The 10,199-nt window shown below is 30.5% G+C and overlaps 1 long non-coding RNA gene across 1 annotated transcript; it reads left to right on the forward strand.

Annotated features, from left to right (window-relative positions):
• The first annotated feature begins 7,028 nt into the window (after positions 1–7,028).
• Positions 7,029–8,574, forward strand: LOC111715739 (uncharacterized). The gene is made up of 3 exons (XR_002768304.1): positions 7,029–7,099; positions 8,247–8,332; positions 8,502–8,574. It is a non-coding gene; the product is annotated as an uncharacterized LOC111715739 (long non-coding RNA).
• Positions 8,575–10,199: the final 1,625 nt, after the last annotated feature.

Below are 10,199 nucleotides of genomic sequence, written 5' to 3' on the forward strand. Positions count from 1 at the left end.
TCTAGTTATAATCTTTAATAGTCCATGAAAACACAGGGCTGATGTTATCTAAACATTTATTGATTCACAACGGTACCCTGAACAGAATGAATGAGCTATTCATGTCCGGTCACCCACAAAGGATGAGACTGTAAAGACGACCTAACCCATGACAAGTTTAAACCAACTATATGCGCCGATAGCGCAGATGTCGGGTAAATAATTCTGGTTTGTCGGAGACTAAATGCGTGCAGAAAAAACCTTTTAAATCTGACGATTCCAAGATTAAATTAAGTCTTCTATACCTTGAATAATGAATAAAGCTTGTATTGGATTATTTAATAATTAGACAAAGTTTACTGTTTCAAAGAATAATAAAAATAAGGATCGTATAAATTCTGAACAGTCGTCTTTCATGTAGCATCCTTTGTTGGTGGCCCTGTACACATTGCATGTGCACAGCTTTGAATAAAACTTTCAATTATCTGTGCATATACATAAAAAATATAAGCCATATGCTTTATCTTTTCATATTCATATAATCATTAAAAATTATAGCAGAATTCTGGACAAGCATATGTTTAATTACAGGGTTTATCGGGATATATCGGTCATAAACCCTTCTTGGTGGCAATTAACGAATACGCTTTGCTCCTAATTAAAAGTTTACTTACTCAAGGATAAATAAAATATGTAAATTTTAAATATATAGGAATCCATGTATTACAAAACATAGAATTGAATGCGAGATTTTTAGAGGATTAAGAATTGAAACTTTAGGCTTTCAGTGCTGAAAACTTTAAAATGATGGATATCAAGATTAATGCTTAAACTCCTGGTTTTACTAATCCCGAGATTACTTTAATTCCTTTAATACGCATTCGATATCCAAGAAAGAAGTATAAAATTCAACCAATCAGCGTATCATGTTAAGATGTACTCTTTAACTTTTGAAAAACCAGTTTTGATTTCTGGTGTTGATTGTGTAATATCAATTGAAATCAACATCGATTAAATAAATGTAAGTTTTGGATTAATGTTTGTTAAGACTCGTTTAAAATGATGATAGTCCTAAAATGTGATAAAATATATTTTTTAATAGCTTNAAACCACGGGCAGCCGTAGTACATTTGAATTTCCAAGCCGGGTCAACCCAGTTTGTACTGTATCGCATTAAATAGGACTAGCCGGTGCAACAAGGTTGACACGGTCAGACTTTAGGTTGAAATACTTTTACTGAAGGGTCAGAGATGCGTGTTTATATATAAATTTTTAACACAAATATTGTTAGTGTGAGATAAAACTGAGCTCAACATTGTTCACAAATACAAATATATCTATCTAACAAAGCTCTGATCGCTCATAAATGTATAAATATATATTTACATGTTAGCTATAGCCTAGCTGGCCAAACGGCTGAACCAAATTGGGTAAAATGTTTTGCGGGAATCCTTCAGTTAAAAAAATTTGTTAGAAATATTTTTTCCAATTTTTTTATTCCACGGGCAACGCCGGGCACTTTTGCTATAGTCTGAAATAAAAAGACGCCTGTGTGACTCTAGTTATAATCTTTAATAGTCCATGAAAACACAGGGCTGATGTTATCTAAACATTTATTGATTCACAACGGTACCCTGAACAGAATGAATGAGCTATTCATGTCACTCTTTTCTGAAAATAAAGTATTTAACTACACCGGTGGCCGAATTTAAAGAATTTGAGCGGCGGTTTAAAGGGGATGGTGGAGTTGGCACATTTGATGTANTAAATTCCATCTCAGGTGTCCTTATAAACATTGGAATTCTGTAACAATTTTGTATCAAAGAGACTACCGGATTTCTGCTTACGGACACAATGTAGTTAATTGTTCCAGAATTAAACACTTTTCAAGCCAAGAAACAAAGATATCCTTCAGATTAATGATCAGAAACAGGTTTAAAGAGTATCTTTGTGAATCCGACATGATTCTTTTTAAATACAGGATTACTTGAAATTACAAGAAATGTCTCTTTAATAATTCATCATTCAATACTCTTCAAAAGAGTAAGGTACGGTTTTCTAATTTTTAAGTTTTTTGTGTTTTGACAATATTCATTTCGAAAAATTCCTAATTACATAAAAAGATTTTTTATTTTTGTTCTCTTCTTTGTTTATTTGCGTTGCTTTGTTTGTATTATTTATTTTTATTTTTTGCTTATATCTGTTATATTATAGGACGAACTCCTGATGATGCCAAAGTTTTTGGCGAAATATATTGAGAAGAAAATGATATAATTCTAGTGCTACAGAGTAGGGTTGGGTTCTAAAGTAATAATTTATACATGAGATTGATTATATGTCGCCTGTTTATTCTAAAGTTCTATGAGTCCCATATCATTTGTATCCTCACTTTTAACCCTGTAGAAATAACATATGTTAACACTGTTTACAGTACTAATTACATAACACGAGCAGAGCCGGAAATGTTAGTGAGTATCGTTGAACGAAACCCCTAAGTAGCCATTTTGGAGTTTAAAATATATTTGTGCAGAAATAGAACATTATAAGCTAAATGCAGCATTTCCAAACAAAATATTGTTATCTAGAAAATTTATTTGTAACCCCTCTCATGAAGCCAATTCAGTTTTCGAAACTGGGTTTCAAATGATACCCTGTCTTAAGTTTCGGCTCAGGGTAGATCTTGCAGATGCTCATATTTATATTAGAACTTTCACGTGACATGACAAGTATAATGTCATGCAAGAAAACACCTTGAAATAATGTTCTTTTGACAGACTTTTCTTCTTCAATCTTTTATTTAAAATAAAAAACAAAAAAATAACGATAGTCTTGACTTGATTAGGAATATATATTCAATTTAAGATAAGTAACCACAGCTCTGTCCTGGCAAACGTAATCTTCTGATTGTAAAATGGAATATCAAGGACTAAACTATAGGACGCATATTCTAGAAATCAGATTCAATCTTTCAACTTTGGTCATATCTTTTAAAGGATTCAGAACTAACTCTGGAAAGATATAAATACTGGTAAAATATATGTAACACATATCCCCGAGTACTATATCAGGGAAACCTGATACCTTATCTATATTCCTTCTAATAACTATTATCATCATTTTATGCATACTTCGAAACCAAATAAAATATTAACTTTATCTTTCATGAACCTTGTAAATATATATATGTCCTAGTTGGGTACCCACTAGGCCGGTCACCCTATTTGACCTGTAACCTTATGTTTCAATAAAAAGTTAGTTAAGTGTAAAACCTCGCGTTGAATAGACCTGGCTTAAATCCTAGGTAGAGAAGACAGAAATACAGTGCGTTTTCTGTAGTTAAGATTGATTTGAAAAACAGTTTTGTGACACAACTGTTGGCAGCGGTATAGGACCTATATGAACCCAATCTAAATGCTAGAGACTCCGAAGTTTAGTAAAGTAAAAAGTGAAAACCTGGTTTTGGTTCAGTAAAGAAATTGTTTATTGATTAGCAAACACTCAGTAAAACATTCATTATATTGCCTACAAAAATGATCAGTTTTATAAATATTTAAAAATGATTAGAAATCCCTAATCTTTCTGGGCGATTACGAATTTCTGGGTTTTGTTTTTAATCCTGAATAGTCAAGCTCAAATTTAATGATTATTGAGAAGAATAGTTAAACTACGTACACTTAGTTAAACCACTTCTATTTATTTTGAATTGGTCTCAAAAGTACATAGTTCAACTTTTCCCGATATTTTTAAGTAAGGTACCTATGTTCCGGAGCTGAGAGCTTGGTTGTCCCTATCAGCTCCTTGTCTGGATGTATCTTGTTGATGTGAACAGCTAGTTTTCTACCAACCTCTTTAAAGGTTCGTTTACAAATAATATAAAAAATGTCTATTAGTAAAAAAGTAGAAAAATATTTATTTATGAAATATAACAAAAACATATAAAATTAAGTGTTTCAGGAGAACATATTTAAAAAACATCTAAAAGTAGAGGTTGTGGGAATATTTCCCCCCAATTCTAAAAAAATAAAAAAATAGAGATAAAAGGAAAAGGAAAGGAAAGCATAAGAAAAGTTACATATTTATTGTTTACACTATATTTAATATAAATTGGTGGTGGAGTGTTAGTATTTTTCGACAATGAACTAACAACTTTTAGAAATAAAAATTATAGATATATTTGCAATGTTTAAAAAAAGTAAAAAAGCTTTATGGAGTGTGAAAGAGATATAGATTCAATGAAAAACGGGCATTTTTAAGCATCTTTTTAATTCGCGCCGTTTTTTGAAATCCTAAACGTTTGATTATATCTTTTACTCTTTTTAATCTTTATATTCTTTTCTTTGTAAAGTCGTCTTTGCTTTCTTCGAATCTTTTGCAAACATAGCATGTGTTAGAATTAAAACATATGTTCTGCTGATAAAAATCTTCTATTAAATTCTGTTTAAAATTCGAAATAAGATTGATATTTGAAAGCTTAGAAAAGTGACGTTTATTTTCATACCGTATTTTAGGGAAATTGTGAGGGGAGAGCAGTCCAATTTTAATAGATTTTATTCAAGCAATATAAAAATCATTTCTGTTTCTAAGATTTGCTTTTTTGATATTTTTTGATAATGTAAAATTTTTTTTAAATATTGGGGGTAATTGATCTCCTTTTAATTGAAATAAAATTTTATAACATTAAAAATTCCTAATTTTCTGAAGAGGAGTATGTTTAAAGCCCAAAAAGCTTCATCCCCATCAAAAGACGGATAGCTTTCTTTTGCAATGATTCTAAATCATTAGGAATGTTGAACTAAATTCTAAATGGGAGTGGAAAAAGGAGTAATAGAGCAATTTCATGGTTTCTAAGCTTAAGAAGTTTATTTTTATTTTTTTCACAGCATAAAGTAAAAAAAGTTAACCGCCTGTATATCTTTTTAAAATAGTCATTAAAGTTCAATTTTGTATCCAGCCATATTCCCAAGAATCTAACTGAATCTGTTTCTTTTATTCGTTTTACATAAATAATAAACAGTAAACAGCTTAGACTTGATCCTTGGACAAGACCCATCTCTAATATTTCGAACAAGTCCGAGAAGGTACCATTTATATCGACTTTTTGCCCCCTGCCGCGTAAGTAAGATTCAAACCATTGTAATGTGTTGCCCCTAATTCCTGCTTTTTCAAGCTTTTTTAGAAGATTCTTGTAATTAATACAGTCGTAAGCTTTAGAAATATCTAGCATGACAAGTAAAACAGATTCATTATTATTTAGTGCGCTAAAATATAGTTTAAAAGCTTAGAAATTGCTTGCATAACATTACCTACTGGCAAAAAATTGGTTCGTTTTAAAAAGTTATTATTGTTGGGAAATGAAAGCATTCTTTTATGCAGATTTTTTTCCAATATTTTAGAAAATCCGTTGATTAATCCAATTGGACGAACATTAGATAAGTCGTTTTTTATCTTTTTTATAAATTGGAATAGTTCTGGACATTTTCCAACAATTAGGGAATACACCTGTCCCAAGGCTTAAATTAAAAATGTAAGATAAAGCAGGGGCTATTTCTGTAGATATATTTTTAAGCAATTTTCCTAAGTGGTTTTGTTTCCGAGTCTTTCATAATTATTCCATTATTCTACTGGATCAGTTGAAAAATAAGCAAAAGAATGGATGGAGGAGGGACCTGTATCCGCCCCTGTTTTAACTTAAAAATGCATTTTTGTACAGTTGAAGTTTTCTTGAATATATTACACTAAAAGATAGTTGGTGTATGAATTTTACGAAAAAATATGTATTTTAGTTTTGCATCAAACAAACTTTTAAACTCTTTAAAAAAAATAATTTTTAGGTAAAGAAAAAACCGAAAAAATGTAAAAATACGTAAAATAAAAACTTATAACTTTTGGAAAAGTATTTTTTTTTATTTTTACAAAAAAACGTATTTTCAGGTTTTCATCAAACTTTTAAACTCTAAAAAAATTTTAAAGTAAATAAAAACCGAAAAAATACGTAAAAATACGTAAAATAAAAACCTGAAAACTACTCAGGATATGACTTCATGTCAGCAGTTCAAATGAATAATAGTTCAAAGGAGCAATAGTTCAAACGGCGGTGGTTCAACTTAAAACAGGTTTCCACCCCCCTAATTCGATGCTAGCCCATTTGAACTACTCCCGTTTGAACTATAGTTCATTTGAACTATTGTTCGTTCGAACTACTGCACGTACGGTAAAACGTGAGTAGTTGAAATGAACAATAGTTCAAACGAGTAAATATATTGCTCATTTGAACTATTTTTCAGTTCATTTAAATCATTTGAACAATATGATATTATAAATGAAATACATAAGAAAATAGTTTAAATGCACATTAAAATAGTTCAAACGGACATAAAATATAGTTCAAATGGACGTAAAAATATTTCAAATGAACAAAAAAATAGTTCAAATGAACAAAAAAGATAGTTCATTTGAACAAAAAAATACTTCAAATGCACAAAAAAATATAGATGAAATGAACAAAAAAATAGTTCAAATGGACAAAAAAATAGTTCAAATAGACATTAAAATAGTTCAAATGGACATAAAAATAGTTCAAATAGGCAAAAAAAATAGTGCAAATGGAAAAAAATAGTTCAAGTGAACAAAAAAAAATAGTTCATTTGAACAAAAAAATAGTTCAAATGAACAAAAAAATAGTTGAAATGAACAAAAAAATAGTTCAAATACACATAAAAATAGTTCAAATGGACTTAAAAATAGTTCAAATGGACATAAAAATAGTTCAAATAGACATAAAAATAGTTCAAATGAACAAAAAAAATAGTTCAATAGCTAAAATATATTTAATTCAATTTAGTTAATAAATGTAATTATTTAAGCCGGGCATTATTTATCCGAGCGTAGCTAAATCATAATTAAATTAGATTTAAAAGATTGGATAAATATTTTATGTTATTGTTTAAATAATTAAAATGTGTAATGTCTATTTTTAACAAATTTGTTTAAGCCTCTGAGCAACTTAAATTAATATTGGTAAACAGTATATTTTCGATAACAATATTAAGCAACACCTTAGTTATACAGCTCCCGTTGAAAAGGTTGTAATAATGAAGTTTTATGAATATTCATTTTTAAGGTAAATTTAATTTGAAGAGAGGGTTTAAGATTTTAAAATATAAACTGTAAATGGTATTAACATATCTTTAAAAGTGCAACATTACACCAGTTAAGTTCGAAATTATAAAGAGACACCGGCAGAATTTTTAAAATGTCGTATTCTAATTTTCTTATAACGGATTGCTACAGAAATTTCGTTTTTAATGAAATGATTATCTGGAGCTCTTTAAAACTGTTTCCGCATATTCATGGCAAACGATTTACTTTTGCAATTACTGAGATTTACGTATAAAAGTATAAAATTGTAAGCACGACATTTCATAAATTCTGATAAATTATGCACATGGATTTAATGGTCTGAGCTGAAAACTATAGATTGGGATATCCTTAATCCCGATCGGTTAATTAATCTGGAGATTAATAACAAGAAAAGAACAGGCATTATTTAATCTCGAGAATAAGAAAAAGAGTGGATCAAGCATTAATCACGATATCCAGATTCCACCATTCTAAAGTTTTCAGCTCTGTCAATATTCCAGAAAGCTGTGACTTTCGATCACAATTTCTCCTACATAATTTTTCAGCCTTTTTTCTTAAATACTTTTTTTGCCGGCATATATGTTTTGAATAAAAAGTATTCAACAAACAAATCTGTAACTTTAAAGATTGTTAAAATATAAATCAAAACGCGTATGATTTCAAATAGAAGAAACTGAATGCCTCTAACTCTGGTTAGTCCGGGGCCCGGGGTGTGTAGGAACAACATTATCTTGAAAAACAAATTTTATAGGACAGAAATGAATAAAAGATATTTGGCTTTTATAAATTTTTCTAATTGGTCTTTCGAAGGATTTTTGGTTTCTGTCGTCTTTACATCAAATTTAAAATTTTGTTGGAGATCTTTTTGGAAATTAAAATTGAGAAGAAATGCAGAAAGTTAAACATGAGATCGAAAAGCAGGCTGATAAGAGGAGAAACTCAGACGAAAGACGACCAAAAACGCTAAAAATTCATATTTTTTTTAATCCGGGAATCTTTTTCTCGTAAAATTACAATTTATTTGGCTCAGAGGTTTCGTGCAAACTGAGAAAGGTTATACCATGGGGGTTCTCACTTTCAGCCCCCCAATAGCCATATATCTGTTTAGTGTTTAACCTTCAACCTAGGTGTTTGACTAAGATTGGGCTTGTTCCAATGATTTTAGAAGAGAGAATGTACAAGTTTAAATTCTTCTCTCTAAAAACCCTCATTGGTAATTTTGATTTTTTTCTTCAAAAATAAACAAACAATTTTTTTATCATTTAAAAAAACTATTTCAATAACGTTGTAGATGTATGCCATAGTATTTACTAATGAAAATAATTCAATTGAAACCAAAACCATAAATAAACTAAAAAATCTTTACAAACGCTGTAAATAAGGAACATTTCTGAACGCACTGCCTGTTATACTTACCCTGGCCGGGGACCAGATCTATTCTCACATATACGAGAAAGGAAATTTTATTCTTAGAAATAAAAAAGATTTTAGACGCACATTTAACTGTTTACGGGTTAATGAGATTGTAGACGCACATTTAACTGGTTACATGTTAAAGAGATTGTAGAAGCACATTTATCTGTTTACGGGTTAATGAGATTGTAGACGCACATGACATCTAACTGTTTACAGGTAAAAGAGAGTAGACGCTCATTTAACTGTTTACGGGTTAAAGAGATTGTAGACAAAAATTTAACTGGTTACAGGTTAATGAGATTGTAGACGCAAAATTAACTATTATACTGGTTAAAGAGATTAAAGACACACATCTAACTGTTTACGGGTTAAAGAGATTGAAGACGCACATGACATCTAACTGTTCACAGGTTAAAGAGATTAGACGCAAATTTAACCGGTTACAGGTTAAAGAGATTGTAAACGCACATTTAACTAGTTACAGGTTAATGAGATTGTAGACGCAAAACTAACTATTACATGGGTCAAAGAGTTTGTAGACGCACATTTAACTGTTTACGGGTTAATGAGATTGTAGACGCAAAATTAACTATTACACGGGTCAAAGAGAATGTAGACCCACATTTAACTGTTTACGGGTAAAAGAGATTGTAGACGCACATTTAACTGTTTACGGGTTAATGAGATTGTAGACGCAAAATTAACTATTATACAGGTTAAAGAGATTGTAGACGAACATCTAACTGGTTACAGGTTAAAGACATTGTAGACGCAAATTTATCTGGTTACGGGTCAAAGAGATTGTAGACACACAACAGTTTACAGGTAAAAGAGATTGTAGACGCACATTTAACTGTTTACAGGTTAATAAGATTGTAGACGCAAAATTAACTATTATACGGGTTAAAGAGATTGTAGACGAACATCTAACTGGTTACAGGTTAAAGACATTGTAGACGCACATTTAACTGGTTACGGGTCAAAGAGATTGTAGACGCACATAACTGTTTACGAGTAAAAGAGAATGTAGACGCACATTTAACTGTTTACGAGTTAATGAGATTGTAGACGCAAAATTAACTATTATAAGGGTTAAAGAGATTGTAGACGAACATCTAACTGGTTACAGGTTAAATACATTGTAGACGCAAATTTATCTGGTTACGGGTCAAAGAGATTGTAGACACACATAACTGTTTACGGGTAAAAGAAATTGTAGACGCACATTTAACTGGTTACGGGTCAAAGAGATTGTAGACGCACATAACTGTTTACGAGTAAAAGAGAATGTAGACGCACATTTAACTGTTTACAAGTTAATGAGATTGTAGACGCAAAAGTAATTATTATACGGGTTAAAGAGATTGTAGACGAACATCTAACTGGTTACAGGTTAAAGACATTGTAGACGCAAATTTATCTGGTTACGGGTTAAAGAGATTGTAGACGCACATCTAACTGTTTACAGGTTAAATATATTGAAGACGCACAATTAACTGTTTATGGGTTAAAGAGATTGTAGACGCACATCTAACTGGTTACAGGTTAAAGAGATTGTAGACGAACATCTAACTGTTTACAGGTTAAATATATTGAAGACGCACAATTAACTGGTTACGGGTTAAAGAGATTGTAGACGCACATCTAACTGTTTTTGGGTTAAA

The sequence above is a fragment of the Eurytemora carolleeae genome, unplaced genomic scaffold (assembly GCF_000591075.1).
Source record: "Eurytemora carolleeae unplaced genomic scaffold, Eaff_2.0 scaffold1837, whole genome shotgun sequence".
Classification (NCBI taxonomy): Eukaryota; Metazoa; Arthropoda; class Copepoda; order Calanoida; family Temoridae; genus Eurytemora; species Eurytemora carolleeae.